This window comes from Vicugna pacos, chromosome 11 (genome assembly GCF_048564905.1).
Source record: "Vicugna pacos chromosome 11, VicPac4, whole genome shotgun sequence".
NCBI lineage: Eukaryota > Metazoa > Chordata > Mammalia > Artiodactyla > Camelidae > Vicugna > Vicugna pacos.
The window spans coordinates 67,715,913-67,734,680 of NC_132997.1; the positions used below are offsets into that span (position 1 = coordinate 67,715,913).

The following is an 18,768-nucleotide window of genomic DNA, read 5'->3' on the forward strand; positions in this document are numbered from 1 at the left end:
AACTCTTTTGGTTAGCTGGTGCATATTTTGTGTTTATTCGGGGATATGAGGGCAGAAGAGCAATAAGATGAAGAGTCCACCCTTTACCTCCCAACTTCATAACCTGGGGTTGCCTGCTGCTTCCTGACCTGTGCTTGCTCTCTTCTCCCCAGAAAGGGAAAGTGAGCTGACTTCAATTCAGTGTACAGTCTAATCTACCTTTTCATGGGGTTTAACAAAAGAGCAAGTGGTATGCCCACAGCACAGATGGAGAGACTGAGCTTTAGCTCAGTAGACAATAGAAAGCAATTTACTCAACCTCAAGTAAGCATAAGAAGTATCAACAGTCAATCCCAGGACTGTCTTTTCCAACATGCCTGATTCATGGCTCATTATCTACCTTGAGTTTAGAAGATAAATTGAATACGAGGACTGGGAGAGAAGTTTCACCTCCCCAAGAATGTGTTCTCTCAATTATTTCTAGATAAATTTTCAAGTGAAAAATCTGATTTCTTTAAATTCTTTTCAATTAAAAATGACGAAAAGTTTGTTGATGCTAGTATACTTCAAAAATCAAAATTATAGGGAAAAAACATTTAAAATATTACAGAAAAACATGTGTAAGAAAAGGAAGTATTTTTGGAAAAATAAATGGATAATTCTTTAAAGCCAGAACTACTTTTCATCTTCTGCCATCATGGAAACAATTTCATTGTAAATTTCTTGAGGGGCGTTCATTGCCCACAAAAAGTACAAGTGATTGTAAACAGAAATTTCCTTGTGGTAAATGAGATTAGGCAGTTTTGGAAGCAAAGGTTCAATGTCCTGGGGGTCAGCCAACCAGTCATTACCACCACTCCACACTGCAATTGGCACATTCATGGCTGTCAAACTGTAGTAAGGAGGGGTGGGCTAAAACGCAAGAGAGAAAGAATCAAGAGTTTTTATAGGTAACTGTACTTTAAACTCAATAATTCTTCCTTGTGTGGACTGGCAATCATTAATTGACATAGTTTTTTTTTTAATAATTGAGAATTTTTCTAGCTTTTTAAGATGATAGTCTCAAGATTTCTAATTCAATATACTAAAATTTTCTCTGTCCTAAACTTATGTAATGGCCAGGTCAGCAAAGCAAAATATTTTACCATATGCAATTTTCCATAGTATTTTAAAACTTTGTTATATTCATGTCTATATTAGACAAAGGGAAAAGTGTGGAAAATATCCATTAAGAATAAACCTACTTTTCTTTACTTATATGCCACTGTTCAAAGTGTTTTCTAGATCCTAGGTTCTGGCTCTTAAATTAGTGTCACTGCCTTGTGGTTTGAACCACCCTGAGCTGTGTTTGGCTTGGTGGAAGGGAGGGTGGAATCGAGAGTGGGTGTTTGACACCCAGCTTGGCCCTCCCTCCAAGATGGAGTCTCTGATTCCTGGTGTTAGAGCCCAGTGCAAAGGTCGACTTGTGCCTGAGGGTGTTGAAGAGGTGTTGGTTTGGAGGAATAAGTCTTTGCAGCAAACGTTTTATGTGATGGTGTTGAGAAAGCCTCTTTAAGGGCATCGAATATTGAAATTAAAAAAGGAAGCTGGGTCATCTTTTCTACAGATAGGATACTGTGGTGAAGAGACATAAATCCCTTCTAGATATTTAGTCATTGAAGCAGAAGAAAATTCATTGGGTTGTTCAGGTACTACTTGGACAGAAAAATTGGGGTGAGATGAAGTAGAAGGAGAGAGGATTTTTTAAAAAATTACAGTGTACTGGCCTCATTCAAAATTAACCTCTGATAACGTGACAGTTTATCCTGAGCTGAGAGCTTATACACGTTACCCATTAATTACTCTCAATAGCTCTCTGAGTCTGGGTAGAAAAATGAAAAGTTACTGTCTCAGTTCATATTGACCTAAGATGGGATGGACTACAAAGCCTGGCTTCTTTGTGCTAAAAGTGGGAGGAATGTTCAAAACGTCTGCCTGTATACAGGGCCCCTGTCTGCTAAAAAATATTTCTAGCCTTGAACTGCAAGCACACGCACCTTCTTTTATGTCTGGGATATGGTGGAAAAACTTCTCAACAAAGGAGAGAATATTATTTAAAAAGACCAGGGATTCCAGCTCCATATTAGAACAGTTAGAATTAGTGATTTATGCTATCAGACAGTTGCACTTTGGAAAGAAGACAGCGTGCAGGGGTCTGGGACACAGGGCAGGTCTATCTAATGCAGTGAGGGGTGATAAGTTCTGGGGAGTCTCACATGCAGTGATGTGGCACTTTGAGGGCACAGCCGCTGGGGCATGAGGGTCAGTGGAAGAAATGGAGACCAGTGTGACGTTTCACACGATGAAGAGATTCCAAGGAAATTATCACCCACTTTGTAACTTCCTTAAGCCTAGGTCTGGGCAACAACATTTCTTTGGAAAATACTTGCAAAGTTATCATAATTTCATCTTTAAACTTGTATATCTTTGATTTCAAAAGTGAGTAACTTCAACTTCATAAGCTTACCTGCTTGTGGTGCATATGTTCTGATACCGGATTCCCCAGTCAAAACCTTGGAATTTCCCAGACCTAATAACCTAATATGAGAAGTTAAATACATGTGTAAAGTTTTTAAAAAATCACTTGGTTGTGTGAATAGTTAAATAATAAGCATCTCCAAGTAGTTTACTTTTAATTGAATTATTTTTTTAAACATTTTTCTCATTCCAAAAATAAAGGTTGTTAATCATTCAGGACAACTTATTCAAGTTTAAATGCACCTTTGCCTGAAATAATTTTTCTTACCATTCAAGTCATAAAAACCATTTATTTCTTGTTACCCAAAGTGCCTGTTTTCATATGATTTTCATTAATATGAATTAATAGTTACTCTCAACTGGTTGTCACATGCCAGGAAAATTCCCGACCAGGAGCATTTGACAGACTACTTTAAGGACATGCTTCAGGTAAAGTAGGAAGGGTCAGGGCCACAAAAAGTCTGAACAGCACTTGAGAAATGATACCTGGATCCAGTGGAGCATGTTTTAAACTGAAGTTCCCGCTGGATTATGTGCTAAATACACATCTAAGTGACTCTAGAAAGCAAACACACAAGCACATATATGCACACTTAGATATATATTAAGAGTCTTAAAAACAGCTAAGATTTAAGGTTTTCTGATCCAAGTAAAGTGCTTAAGCGCAGTGTTACTGGACGTTTATGATTAACAGAGTTGTACGTCACTTTAGAGCTTGCGAAGTGCAATTGAATAGGCTAAATTTCAGAGTATAGAACTAAACTGATAATTCTGAGTAAGGATAGTTGTCATTGCATAATAGTATTAGTAGCAAAACATGGTATACTATGAGCTATATTGTTTGGCACTGTGTTCTGTATGCTTTACAGATACTAATTCATTTCATCTTCACAACTCATTTTGTGGATAAGGAAATCAAGACGGAGGAGCTGAAGTCTGTTTCAAAGATAGGATTTAAATTTAGGCTTTTAGCCTGAATCCAAGTTCTTAACTACTTTGTAATACTGATTTTGTCATAGGTGTTTTATAACACCAACTCAATACAAAGAAAATGAAATAGAAGATAAAGAGTGTGGACAAATCTTACACAAACGGTCTTTCTGAGATAAGTTTTAGAAAGTTTATGGTCGTGACTGTCAGCATTAGAAGTATTTGTAATAACATTTATTCAATGCCTAGATATTTTTTCCCTACAGAGGAGGCTGGAAAATATATGGTTCAATGCCTCCTCTCACAGAATTTAAATATCACACCAATTATTCAGGTGGTCAGAAGTGAGAAGTGAGGTGTTATATTTTTTTTTCTACATACTGTTTATTTCATGGCACAATGCGGGGATGGAAGGAACCTGGAGATGACAAACTGGGAGCAATGCCCTATGATTTGAGTTTATCTGCATGTCATGGACAGCATTCTGAAGTGATTCCCAGTTCTAAAAATGTATCATTCCAAAGTGATAATGAGACAAGTGCTCAAATGTTGTTTAAAATATTTAGATTAGAAATTTCATTGCATACAAACCATGTTCATGTTCTTATTGTCAGATCCAGTCATGAGAAACAAGGCATTGCTGCAAAGGAGATTCAGCACATCTTGAGAGCACACTTCAGTATCAAGAAATTGATGGCAAAAAATTTGTGGGGGAAATATTTTGCTACCAAATATAATCTGAAAAAAAAGATCATTAAGGATTTGCAAATACCAAGCTGCAGAAAAGACTCAATAATTTGTCTAGTTTGCTAGTACAAATGGGAATAGACTGATGATATTTTCATATTTCTATTTGTTGTCTCAGAAAGATTAAATGCTTTCCCTTATTGAATTTCCACAATAAAGATGTGGAGTGGGCAGAGCTAGTATCAATATTGGGTATTTATTTTTGCACTGAAGACTGTACTGGCAGCTGAGAAGAAGTGTAAGACACAAAGAGTTAGAGTCTAGTTGGGGTATTAAGAGTTATGGAATAAAGTCAACATGGTAAAATATCATCATTAAGTGCCAAGATGTGTGATTTCAGGAATAAATAATTTTAAAAAATCAGGAGGTGACTCCAAGCCATATTTTCAGCAAAATCTTTAAAAAGGCAAAGTGGATGCATAGTTTAATAATGAAAAGGACTCACCCCAGTTGTTCTTCAGGAAAGCAGATATTTTGTTTTCTCCATTTTATTATTTTTTTAATTGAAGTAAAGTTGACTTACAATATTATAGTAGTTTCAGGTGTACAATGAGGTGATTCCACATTTTTAAGATTGCACACCATACAAAATTATTACAAAGTAGTGACTGTATTCCCCGTGCTGTCATTATATCCATGTAACATTCATGTTATAACTGGTAGTTTGTACCTTGTTATCCCCATTTTATACATGAGAAACATGAGACTAATAAATAGTCAGAATCTTTGTCTAATAAGAACTCAGTTATAACTAGAATCCTGACCCAAGCCTCAAGTCTCTGACTTAAGGTCCATTGCTTCTTTTTAACTTCTCTCTACATCGCCTGAAAATCTGAAGACAAATAAGAAATACGTTCTGAAAAAAATGTAGGCAGTAAACATACTCATGATCCTCACACAATTTTCAATTTTGAGTAAAAGTTTTACAAATGAGGTTGGACTGCAGGTAAAATCTCTTAGGATTTAGACACATGTATTAATCAAGAGTGAAAGAAATGAAAGGACACGACCATAAAAGAGAATGGCATCATTACATTTTGTAGCCTGATGTAAACTGTTCCCCTCACCAAGACTGTATGTGCGTGTACGTGTCGGTTTCAGTGGGTAGGAGAAGTTGGTGATTAAGCATTGGAAAAGATAATTCCCCATCATGTATGCTTGCTTAATATTTATGGCTTGTTGGAATCTGTGCTGCTGCCCTATGAAATCCGCATTTAAAGAGGAAGGAGATAGTAGGAAAAAGTTTGGAAATCCAAGGGTATTTGAAAAGGAATCTGGAAGTCCTTGCCTCAGTTTACCACTGCTTTCTTCCCCCCGCTCTCCTTTTCTCTTCCCTTCCCTTTCTTCCCTACCCCTCTTCCCAGCTTTCTTGAACCAGGCTCCTTATTTGACCTTTTGGTTTTGCTTTTATTTCCCCTTCCCATATCCTGGGGGGTGGAGGTGTGTGGGTGGCTTAGGAAACATGTACAAAGGAGCGAAAACATTCCCAGGCATTGCTAACCCACACAGAGTAATCAGGAACAAAGAAACAACTTCAGCTCTCATAAACCGTAATGGGGATTCCAGCGTGGTCAGCACGATTCAAGAAATAACATATAAATATGTTTATTCTCATTCTTAGATATAAACATGATTGTCCACCAAGTGTTTTTGTTCTCTTTCTATCAGTATGAAATCCATGAACAATTTAATGTCTTAGATCCAGTTAAAGGGAATCACATAACCTTGAAAAGGAACGGAGGTATATGTCCCATTATCTTGAACAAGCCTTTGGCGTACTTCAGTGTGGCAACTGGAGCTAATGCGTAAAAGGCTTTGATTTTTTTAGCCAGTGTGGGATTGGTGGAAAAGGCGATAAATTCTGAAACAGAACAAGGAACATGTGAAAAGGTATGCTTGTGTGTATATTTTACAAGTATGACATTACTTTGGACTTACTGAGGTTGCCATCTGAGACAACCTGAAATTGACAAAGTGATCAGATTTTAGTATATTTGTTTCATATTCATAGATTCTCTCTGGGGACATGAGGCTAGAACTTTTAAAAAGTTATAATAAACTCTCTTACCTGACTTTAGAAAATAGGCCAACTTTAGAATAATCATATGGTAACAAAAATGTCATCATTTAAATTACATACAGGTTTTATTGAGTTTAAATTTATCTTATCTCATAACAATGAGATAATAAATTGACTGTCAATATGTGTAGGGTAATAAGTGGAAAAGTTAAAGCACAAATTTGAATCTGACCAGAGTTTGAAACCAGGTTCTGTGGTTTACTAGCTTTGTGACTTTGGGACAGTCACCTAAGCTCTAAGAGCCTTAGTTTCCTCATCTAGAATATGGGTATAATCAAATGATCACTTCCTTAGGTTGTTTAGGAAGTAATTGAGGTGAATCATGTAAAGTATTTACCCAGAGCTAGTCACATAGTAAATGCTTGACAAATGGATTCTGAAGTAATTCCAACATCTATGCACAGTAAATATACTCAACTCCTGTCCACATTTAATTGATTTCATAGAAATAGACTGGGATGTAATCAAAGGATTATTAAGTTAAACTCTTTACAGTTGAACAACATAAGACAGTCCCTCCCTATTGTTAACAACAACATATTGACAAAAATCAAGAATGGCTAGAAAGAAAACCATTCTGATTTATACAACTATCTCAGTTTTATAATATTCAGCCTGATTCCTTTGGAAGAAGAATGGTCTTTCCAAGAGCACTGTGTTTATTGAGGGGTTCTTTATCTAGTTGCCTAACTGCAGATTACAGCCAGAAGATCACCCAGAGTAAGGAAAAATCACAGACAAGGAGCCTGAGTAGGTATCAGTAGGTCCATAAAATGTCAGGCCATTGATTTCTCTGAATAAACTTAGTTTTACTTTAGATACAATTCTAACAAGAATACTTGCCTAACTTCCAAGAGCATAGCAGATTGGGAGACATAAATTAGAAAGCAGAAACAACTTCCTGAAATTTATGAGTGTGGTGAAAAAAACCAACTGTCCACTGCTGTGAAAGAAAAATGGAAATGTTTGAAATTTAAATACTCAAAAGAATGGTAGGTTGGAGTTATTTTGTGTCAGGACAAGCAGTTCTACTTACCTCAAACAATCCTAAGGAAATTGTTGCATTGCAGATAAAATCGGTATTTTTATGACCCTAGATCATCAAGAAAAGATAATGATACATGGTTAGGTTCTAGAGGTATTTTTTCTATGTATTTAGGAGGTGGAAACAACAGGATTTGCTTGTATATTGAACACGCTGTGTAAGAGAACCAGAGCAGTCAAGGTTCTCACCATGGTTTGTGGCCAGAGCACCTGGAGTAGTGGAGACACCATTAACCAAGATGAGGAAGACTGTGAGGAAGGCTGATGTGGCCAAAAGAGCAGGGACTCAGTTTTTGGACTCCTGTTAGGTGCTATTGGAGATTGAAGTGGAGGAGTCAGGCAGTCAATTGTAGATACATATCTGGAGTTTAGGGAAGAAAACTGAACTGAAAATTTAAAATGTGAGTCATCTGTACATAAGGCAAGATGCAATAACCAAAGGAGTGGGTTCAGACAGAAAAGAGGAGGGGTCCAAGGACTAATCCCTGGGCCACAATTAATTTGGAAGATGAGGAGGAATCTGGTAAAGAAACTTGGAAATAATGATGACAGTGGGATAAAAGAAGCAGGAGTATTTGGTGTTCTGGAAGACAAGCAGAGTGAGTGTTAGAAGAAGAATGTAGTCAGTTGTGGAAGGAGCTTTGATAAGTCACGTGAAATGAAGTCGACAATTGACCATTGATTTAGAAGTTATAAGGGAATCTTTATAACAGCAACTTTGGTGGAGTGGTTGGGAACAAAAGCATAATCAAGTGAGTTCAAGACAGCCTGAGAGAATCTGTAAAAGGAAGAAATAGGCTGAAGCAGAAGGTAGAAACTGGAGATCAAATGAGAGAAATGATGGTGAATTTTTTATGCTGCTCCTCACTGTTAGCCAGTGACATTGCTTCCAACTACAAAGGTAAGCATCAGAATCTCCATATGTGGACACATGCAGGGAAGTGGATGAAATGGGTGGGGGGAGCCTGTTGAAAGTTCTCTTCCTAGTGTATGTTCATCCTAAAATGCCAATCTCACCTGCTGAATTTAAGACAGAAATTCAGTGAAGAAGAGCTTCCCAATGTTTTTGTCACTGTGTAATAGGTTATGATCCCAAGGAGATGAGGATTAGTACTCAGGAAGTTTTTAGAGACGCACTTTTAGAGGAAAGGGCAAAAATCAGGAGTAGGCAAAAGGAGAAGCTGGGCAATGATGCTGTCCCCAAAAGGCGTCAGCCATCTCTATATGAGATGGCTCTTCACCAGTGGAACTAGGTAGCTGGGCCTTCACCCACTTGTTGACCAGTTATTAAATGCAGGATGTCCCTGGAAGGGACCTTGGGTTCTCCTAAGCAAATGCAAAATCACAAGCTGCCCTGCATGCAGGTGGGTCTGAATGAGTGCCTCAGACTTGAAGGGATTCCTGGGCAGCAAAGCACAGTGTCACAATCACATGGTCAACAATAGACTCAAATTCCTTGTTAAAAAGTGGGAAATGTTCAGGATTACCAAAATTTACTCCTTTACTTTTCAAAGCTATCTGAAAATTTAACCTCTTCAGATGGAATTTATGTCAACTTAGGTCCATCTCCTGTGCTTTTCTAAAAAGAGCATGTTGAACATGTCTAAAACTTTTCTCGATCATCTTGGGTCATAAAAATTTTGCTTTTAGATGCAATGCAACAATTTCATTAGGATTATTTGAAATAAATACAACTGCTTGTCTTGACACGAAATAAGTTCAATGTACCATTCTTTTGAGTATTTAAGCAATTAGCATGATGACAAACATGTCTGCATGGCCAGTGGGAAAGGGTCTATATGAGCTAAACTGCCCACTGCATGCTTTTACCTACCAATGGTAGTACCCTGGGAGTGGCCAATATAGTGTAGCTTCTCCTGTCCAGTTTTATTTAAAATGAAGTGAATTGTGGATGGAAGGTCATATTTAGCCATTTCATCAAAGCTGTAAGAAAAAAATAAATCAAGACCTGACTTTGCTGTAAACTCTAAAAGACAAACTTTTATAACTAAGGCTTCCTTTGAGAAATAGAAAACTAGATTCTCTAAGCATTGTTGGTTAGTGTCAGGTGCTTTTGGAGTTGACTCCTTATAAAGATCTGACATCATTTCTGAAGCACAGTGTTACAGCTTCAAATTTAATCCAAACACAATAGTACCTGTAGCTGGGGACTATTTCTATCACTGAAAGTGAATGTCAGATTTAATATGTAATATGAACCATTTCCCTCTCTATTTTATTCTTTACAAATCACCCAAAATGGTCTTTTGAAAATGGAAACAAATTATGCCACTCCCCAGCTGAAAGCTTTCCAGTGGCTTCTCATTATACTTAGAAGGATCGCCAAGGCCCTCACCATGACCTTCACAGTCCTGCCTGACCTGGCCCTTGTCAGCACCTCACATCTCCTCTCCTGTTCTTCTCCCTGTTTCTCCAGATGTGGGCTTCCTTCCAGTTCCCAGAACTTTCAGAGAACTTTTATGCCTCAGTGTCATCAACCAAATTCTCTTCTGTTCTCCGTTTCCTTAGTAATTTCCAGGAATAAGGCACAATTGGGCCACTGATAGAAAATCTTTGAAAATCTCTCCATGGTGTCCAAATTTCATTGTCTCCCCCACCAGTTGATTACTGATGATGACAAATGCTGTTCAAGAACTCCAACTGAGTTTAACATCCTCTTAAATCCGAATAGATATTCCTTTCAGAAACTGTTGGAGGCAACAAATTTCCTTGCTTCAGTCATTCTGCTCATTCCACTTGAAAAACACAATCACGTAACGGTGGTACTAAGATCACAGACAGTTTGGAGGAAAGGCTTCCCTGGGAATGAGGGGTGGGGAAGAATCCAAGAGGGGATTAAAACACAAATGGCTTCCCTCTCCTCTTACTTGGTTTGTAATTTGTTAAAATGAGACTGAATTGGAAAGGGTGAATACCCATGCTTTTTTTTTTTTTTTTTTTTTTTTTGCTTTTTAACACCATATTTGTCTTCAGTTGTCCATTTTTAATTGTCCCTTTCTTTACCCGAAAGCCCAGAATTCAGCTGAGTCTGGTGAATAGTATCAATTTCTCCTGGCAGGGTATTTCCTCTGCTGTTCCCCAGCCACACATCACAACTAGCATCTGCCAGGAGGACGCCTAGGCTGTTGCCAGGCAGGTTGGCAATCCAGTTTGTGGCCGATGTCAGCAGACCATGCTGCGGAAACACAGCAGCTGTCTGACCTAAAGAAGAAAATTGTTTGAAACCTTTATAAATACATTCCTTAGTCTCCTGTAAACATGAAGTTAGAAGTAGGCTTTTTCACATGACTAGAATTAAATGTGTGCTTGATTGAGTTGGATATTTTTGAATCTGTTATCCTAACTGTGTTGATAATTTCTCAGATGAAAAAAGTTTCATGCTGTACACTTTAAATACGTGCCGTTTATTGTATGCCAATTAAACCTGGAAAGGCTATTGAAAAAATGACAGTCTAAGGACACTCAGCATTGTGTTAATTTAAGTCAGGCTTCTGTTTAAGGAGTCTGAGTTCCCACCCAGTACAGCAAACTAAAATCCTGGGCCAGTGTGTGCTCCACTTCCTCATCATAGAAGCCAGTGTAAATCAGGTGTCACTCAGATCCTCAGCTTAATCTGAGAAATTCAAGAAGGTTCCAGGTGTTTTTTAAATGAGTAACTTAATCTCATATTCTATGATTAGAATGTATTTGACTGGAATCTATTTGATTCAGGATTTGAGACATTCTTTTTTTTTTTTCCCTCATACGAATCCTACCTAAATGATTAGCATCATTCTTCGCATGAGGAATCCCAGTAGAGCTGAAGGATGTAACCATCTGCAGTTATAACTTCATACGTTACACATGGGTAACCCCAGTAGGAAATCATCTGACTCTGAATAGAGAAAAGACAGAACATTTAGCTTCATGAGTTCACTTGGCAGTTTTATGATTCTTAAAATAGAACTTCCGATTGGTTGGGGTAACATGTACTACATAAAGAAAGCTTTCAGATTTTATAATTTTTAAAATTATAAGAAATTTTTAAAGAATTAATAAGAGTAATAGTGCCAGTATCTTTTGGAACAGATTTTTAAAATTAGTGATAAGAGTAACTTACAATATTCATATTAGCTTCAGGGTTTACAGTGTTTTTATCAAATAAACAAAATGCATTTCTAGACATGTGGATGAAACACGCTGTTGTAAGTAGCCACCACACTTTGAATCTATGAGGGGAAAGAAGTTATTAGCATGTTGTGGTTAATTGTTACAAGGTAAAGTCATGTTATTGGGCTGCCTTGCTATTTGCTTCACAGATTTTGCATTTATCACCATGCCTATCCTCTGGTTCTCCTTGTTCCTCATCACCTTGTTAATTAGATGGTTTTTCCAACACCTTTGCCATTCTGGTCATTTATTTTTGGTTATACACATGATTCTATTTCCCCAATGGACATTTGCTCTATCAACCTACCCTTGTAGACTTGATGTTAGAGCTATCGTTTACTATCTAAATAAGCTGAGTTGCTCTCCCCCTAACACCTCACTAAAAAAGATGTTTAATTCCTCACCCCCAGTACCTCAGAATGTCAGTGGACTTGGAAACAGTGTTATTGTAGATGTAATTTGTTCAGATGAAGTAATACTGGAGTAGGGTGAGCTCCTAATCCAATATGAGTGATCTCCTTATAAGAAGATGGCCATGTGAAGACAGAGTCACATAGGGAGAACGGATCGTGCCGGTGAAGGCAGAGATTGAAGTTACACAGCTGCAAGCCAAGGAGCAGCAGGGACAAACAGCCAGAAACTAGGAAGGGGCCGTGAAAGTTCTAGAGGAAGCATGACCTGCAAACACCTGGATTCCACAAATTTCAGACAATAATTTTCTGTTATTTTAAGCCACTCAATTGTTCTATTTTGTTCTATCAGTCCAAGAAAAATGTACCTCATCTGTCAGAAAAAGGAGAAAAAATTAATACTGGAAATGATCCTCTTTATTGAAACTGTGAATGAAACAAGGCAGTCCATGATTCACTGTCTCTTTTCTATGTGAGAACTTCCTTTAATCCCCTCAAAATGGTAGACTGTTACTCAACATTGACAATACAGAGAAACTTTTGCATTATTGCTTTAAATATCTAGATTCAAAGATGAGCTTGAAATAACTCTTTTGTTCACTCTCTGTACTACACATGATGCATATGACTTAATCAGTGAAAATTGTTCCATTTCAAACTTATGTGTCCTAATTCCTCTTCATTCAATTCCTGCAAAATTCTACATCAATAGGTCACCTTAATGGATAGTTTCCCGAAGGGATGCCTGAATTAACATGGAATTTAATTCCCACCTTGGAATTGCTCCACTCTATTTCATTCCAAGCCCTATAATTTTTCAAAGTTTCAGATTTTTATTTTGCCCTACACTCCATTTGAAACGCTCACATCCAAGTGTGGTTGTAGTTTCCACAGGTTCATTCTTTTCTGCTCTAACCTTAAAACATTGATTTGAGAACCAAAAGGTTAGTCCAAGAAATCTATCAAGTGATGGCATGTTCTCTGCTGTCAAGGTGCTTATAATCTAGTGATAGTTTAGCAGTACCAGCTCTTTCCACTTGCTTTCTGACCTCATTGTCCATGCATTTCTCTGTCCTTCTACTTCAGGTCTACTTAGGACCTTTGTGCTTGCTCTTACAACCCCAAGTTAGACAAGCTTTACATCTAGTCAAACAGAAGGACAACTGGGTAACAAGGTAGCTATAGAGCATCTTGCTCTGTCCTTGGCTTCATACGCTTTTGCCACTCAATAAATTAAATTGAATCATACTCTTAGTAGTATTCTAGAAAAATGAATATGTCTCTTTGTAATAGCTCCATACTTTCTAACAGCTAATAAAATTTAAGACAATTGAATCTAGTATTCCTAAGAGCCACCTAAGGGCCTTTATTCTTTTCATAAAAATTGAAATAAAAATTCTTTCTCACTCACTGTATGAACTTATCAGAGGCCTCTTAGATCTTGTCCTAAAGGTCAAATTATTGTTATGTTATCCTGACCAAGGCTGTAAAGAGCTCACTTCTAAGCCCCTAGATGTTGACAGTAGAGGGATACTAGGAGAGAAGGCAAATGAGAAGGTGACAGGTCGGGGTGAAGGGGGAGAGCAAAAGAGAATGACATTCATAGGCTATTAGGCCGATAAACTGTGAGGAACCTATTCTGGTCAACTCTGCCAACCTGGTCTTTCTGATAACTAGAGAAACCACAGGCATTCTTTACAGTATTTGAATTACTAAAATAAATAAATTTTTCCAAAAGACCCCACATACATTGTTAATAAATACTGAGTATGTGTTCAGACTCTTGTCTCTTCTCATGCATATTATGATTACAGTACTCTTCTACCCTTAATGATTTAAGATTAAGTCAGATTTCATTTCAAGTTGGAACCTGTAGAGCTGAGGAGACAGAGCCCAGTGGCAATGTGGCTCCTGTTACACATTCAGAGCATTGATTATTCTTTATGATTTTTTCACATTTCCTGAAATCTAGCCCCAAAGAAATAGAAAAAGAGGGAGAAAACTTCCTAGAAAAAAAATGTACAAACATATAATCAAAGTTCCAAGTTTTAAGTAAAATTAATATTTTCTAAGATGGAGGTAAACTTCACATGTACATATATTAGTTTTGAGGTCTAAGAAATAAACTTCATAACATCAGAGAGTCATACTCACTGTCACCAAACTTGAATGCTTTCTGCTTTCCAGAAGGTAAATAAAAATTTAATTCTTTTTCCTTTCCATTCCCGCACTATATTTGCATAGATATATGGTGAACATGTGTGTGTTTTGGGTGACCTTTCCTTAAAAGTGTGGAGTCATTGCATTTCCAGTAACTTCCATATTTGCCAAATGGCAAGTCAAATATTGCATAAACAGTCACCTCACAAAAGGATGTGGTTCCCAGACATCCTTAGAGAGTTAATCTTTTTGATTTATCTCCTGTTGAAACTGCGTCCCACATGCTCATTCTCTGAGTATTCTAACCTCCAGCCATCATCAAGTCTTCTTGCACAGCTGGGTGGGAGCACTTTCACTCGTGAAGAAGCACATTTATCTTAAAACAGTCAGTCAGACCCACTGGTATAGTTTTAAAAATCTGAGAGAAAAACAATTTTTACCAAAAGATTTTGATGTGGTGTTGTTAGGAGAGTTACAAAATAACTAATACCAAATCTTGCTCATGTGCACAAAATGTAGTTTCTTCTATCTATCTATCTATCTATCTGTCTATCTATTTATTAAAATGTCATTTTATTGTGTGAAGAACATTTAACGTGATCTTTCCCTTTTTGATAAAATTTTAAGTGTACAATTCAGGAAAGGTTTTCCCAATGGTGACTGTGAAGAGTTGGGACAGTTTTAATGGCTTCTGCTAGTTCCATAGCCCATATGGTGGTGTGCCTGCCTATTACCAGATATGCAGGTGGGTTAGTTTTTTAACTAGGTCCCTTGGCATAGGGTGCTGGATTCCACAACTCCCAGAGGGGTTTTGTTTTTTGTTTTTTTTTTTTCATTTATGATAGATATTGATTTTTAGTTGTTAAAAAGGGGAACAAACAAGAGGGACATCCTACCACCCCAATGCGGACGTCGCCTTATTATTGTTAAGATGTCAAATTTTCTCAGTTTTTTTCTACATGTTCAAGATAATCCCAGTGAAAATTTTATCAAATTCTTTGTTAGAAGTTGACAAGCTGATACTAAAATTTCTATAAAAAAGCAAAGAACTTAGAATATTCAAAGAAAATAGAAGCAAAAAGAAGATGTGGAGTATTTCTCCTTGTTTTCAAGATTTAATCAAGCTACTATAAAGGTGCTGCAACTTAGAGAGTGTGGTAAACAAAATACTTCCATATCCACACGGTGGAATTCAACTCAGTAATAAAAATGAGCAAACTACTATTACATGCAGCAACATAGATGAATCTCGGATCATTCTGTAGAATGAAAAAGACAAAGGCAATCAATCAGAAAGGAAAGAGTAAAACTCTCACTATTTGCAGATGACATGATAATATAGAAAACTATAACGCCTTCAACAATAACAACAAAAAAACCTGTTAAAAGACTCACAGACATAGAAAACAAACTTATGGGTAGCAAAGGGGAAAGAGGTGGAGAGATAAGTTAGGAGTTTGGGATTAGCAGATACAAACCACTATATAGAGAGCAGATATACAACACGGTCCTATTTTATAGCACAGGGAATGAAATTTAATGTCTCATAATAACCTATAATGAAAGGCACATATAAGTGTGTAAGGGTGTTATGTGTGTATGTGTATTAACTGATCACTTTGCTATACACTGGAAACTAACACAGAATTGTAAATGAACTATAGAGAAAATTAAAATTTTTTTAATGTTCAAATAAAAAAAATCAGCAAAGTAGCAGGATAACAATCAACATGCAAAAATCTGTTGCATTTCTATACACTAAAAATAAACTATCAGAAACAGTAATGAAAAAACCCAATCCCTCTTACTTTGCATCAAAAAGAAGAAAATACCTAGAAATAAATGTAACCAAAGAGGTGAAAGATTTGTACACTAAAAACTGTTAAGACATTAATGAAAGATAGTGAATAAGACACAAACAAATGTAGAGATATTCTGTGCTCATGGATTGAAAGAATTAACATCATTAAACTCTCCCTATTACCCAAAGCAATACATAGGTTCAGTGCAATCCCTATCAAAATTTCAATGGCCTTTTTTAAAGAAATAGAACAAAGAATCCTAAAATTTGTATGGAAACATCAAAGACCACAAAGAGCCAAAGTCTTGAGAAAGAAGAACAAAGCAAGAGGTATATCCCTCCTGATTTCAAACTAAATTACAAACCTGTGGTAGTCAAAGCCGAATGATACTGACACAAAAATAGACACAGAGATCAGTGGAACAGAAGAGACAACCCAGAAATAATTGCACACATATATAGTCAATTAATTTACAAAAAGAAGCCAACAATGGAAAAAGGAGAGTCTCTGCAATAAAAAGTGTTGGAAAAAATAGACAGCCAAATGCCAAAGAATAAAAATGGACCCCATACTATACCATATATAAAAATTAACTCAAAATGGATTGAAGACTTTAATCTAAGACCTGAAACCATAAAACATCTAGAAGAAAAACCAGGGGGTAAGTAACTTGACATGGATCTTGGTGATTTTTTTTTTTTGTATTTGAGCAAATAAAGCTAAAATAAATAAGCAGGACTACACTAAACTAAAAGCTTCTGCACAGCAAAGGAAACAGTTGACAAAATGAAAAGTCAACCTAAAAATAGGAGAAAGTATTTGCAAATAATATCTGATATGGGATTAACATCCAAAATACATACAGAACTCACACAACTCAGTAACAAGAAAACAACCAATTTAATTTAAAAAATGAGCAGAGGATCTGGATAGATATTTTTCCAAAGAAGCCATACAGATAGATGTCCAACAGACACAAGAAAACATGCTCTACATCACAAATCATCAGGGAGATGCAATTTTTAACCACAATCAGTTATTAACTTCCACCTATTAGAATGGCTATTATCAAAAGATAAAAAGTAACAAGTTATGGCAAAAATGTAGAGAAAAGGGAACCCTTATGCACCATTGGTAAAGATGTAAATTGGTACAGTCAATATGGAAAACAGTATGGAGATTTCTCAAAATATTATAAGTATAAATACCAATGATCCAGTAATGTTGCTTCTGCATATTTATCAAAAAAATGAAATCACTAACTTGAAAAGAAATATGCACACCCATGTCCATTGCAACATATTTTACAATAGCCAAAAGTGTGAAACATCCATTGATGGATGAACAGATAACGAAAATGTGGAAAATATTAAAAAATTCAGTCATAAAAATGAAAAGAATCTGCCATTTTAAACAGCATAGATGGACCTTAAGGGCATTATCCTAAGAAAAATAGGTCAGACAGAGAAAAGCAAAACCATGTATCTCACTTGTATGTTATCTAAAAAAACAAATAAAAACTGAACTCACAGATAGAAGAGATTGGTGGTTGCCAGAGGTGGGGGATTGAGGGGAGGGTGAAATGAATGAATAGGGTTAAAAGGTACAAACTCCCAGCTATAAAGTAAGTAAGGTATGGCTATGTAATGTACAGCATGGTGACTAGTTAATAATATTTTTTCACTTTTTTATGTATATTTTTATTGAAGTATAAGTCATTTTACAATGTTGTGTCAATTTCTGGTGTACAGCATAATGCTTCAGTCACACATGAACACACATATATTCTTTTTCAACATACATTACTACAAGATATTGAATATAGTTCCCTGTGCTATACAGTATAAACTTGTTTATCTATTTTATATATATTAGTTGGTATGTGCAACTAGTTAATAATATTGTGTTGTATATTTGAAAATTGCTAAAGAAGCAGATTTTAAATGTTCTTATCACAAGGAAAAAATTTGTAATTACGTGTGATGTATGTTAGTGAGACTTATTGTGGTGATCATTTCATAATATATATAAAAATTGAATCAGTATATTGTACACCTCAAACTACTGTAATGTTATATGTCAATTACATCTTAATACAAATTATCAATTTAAAATTAATTTATTAAAAATAGCATCAGTTTAAGAAAGTTCCTTTTGACTTCACAACTTACAATTAGTAATGCCATGAGCCTTTTACCATTGCTGTCAAATTTAGAAAGCCATCTATCAAAGTTCTGTCAAATGTGTGCTTTAAAATTTCAGGGCACTTCAAATCTCTCTAAATACTTAAGTACTCTTAAACTGACTACAGTATTTCTGGAATACTGCACAGTCATCAAAAAAAAGTGAACTAATGCTATTTGCTGCAACATGAGTGGACCTGGAGATTGTCATGCTAAATGAAGCAAGCCAGAAAGAGATAGAAAAATACCATATGATATCACTTAGATGTGAAATCTGAAAAAAAAAAGGCCATGAATGAACTTATTTACACACTAGAAACAGACTCACAGACATAGAAAACAAACTTAAGGTTACTGAGGGGAAGGTGGGGAAGGGATAAACTGGGAGTTTGGGGTATGCAGATACTAACTACTATATATCAAATAGAGAAATACCAAGGTCCTACTGTATAGCCCAAGGAACTATATTCAGTACATTGCATAGTGTATAATGAAAAAGAACATGAAAAGAAATATATATATATTTTTTTTCATATATGAATCACTATGTTGTACACCAGAAATCAATACATTGTAATGACAAAACATTAATTAAAAAATAATAAAGTTAAAAAAAATAATTTTAAAAGAAACTACTATTTTAAATAACAGTAAATTTTTCTTACAATGTGACTGACTACTTGTCTCTGTCTGACCACTTATGGAATTTATTTTATAAAACAGTTCAATATTAGAGCTGTGAAAAC

The 18,768-nt window shown here is 36.0% G+C and overlaps 1 pseudogene; it reads right to left on the minus strand.

Annotated features, from left to right (window-relative positions):
* Positions 1-654: 654 nt before the first annotated feature.
* Positions 655-12,931, minus strand: LOC102535769 (gastric triacylglycerol lipase-like; annotated as a pseudogene).
* Positions 12,932-18,768: the final 5,837 nt, after the last annotated feature.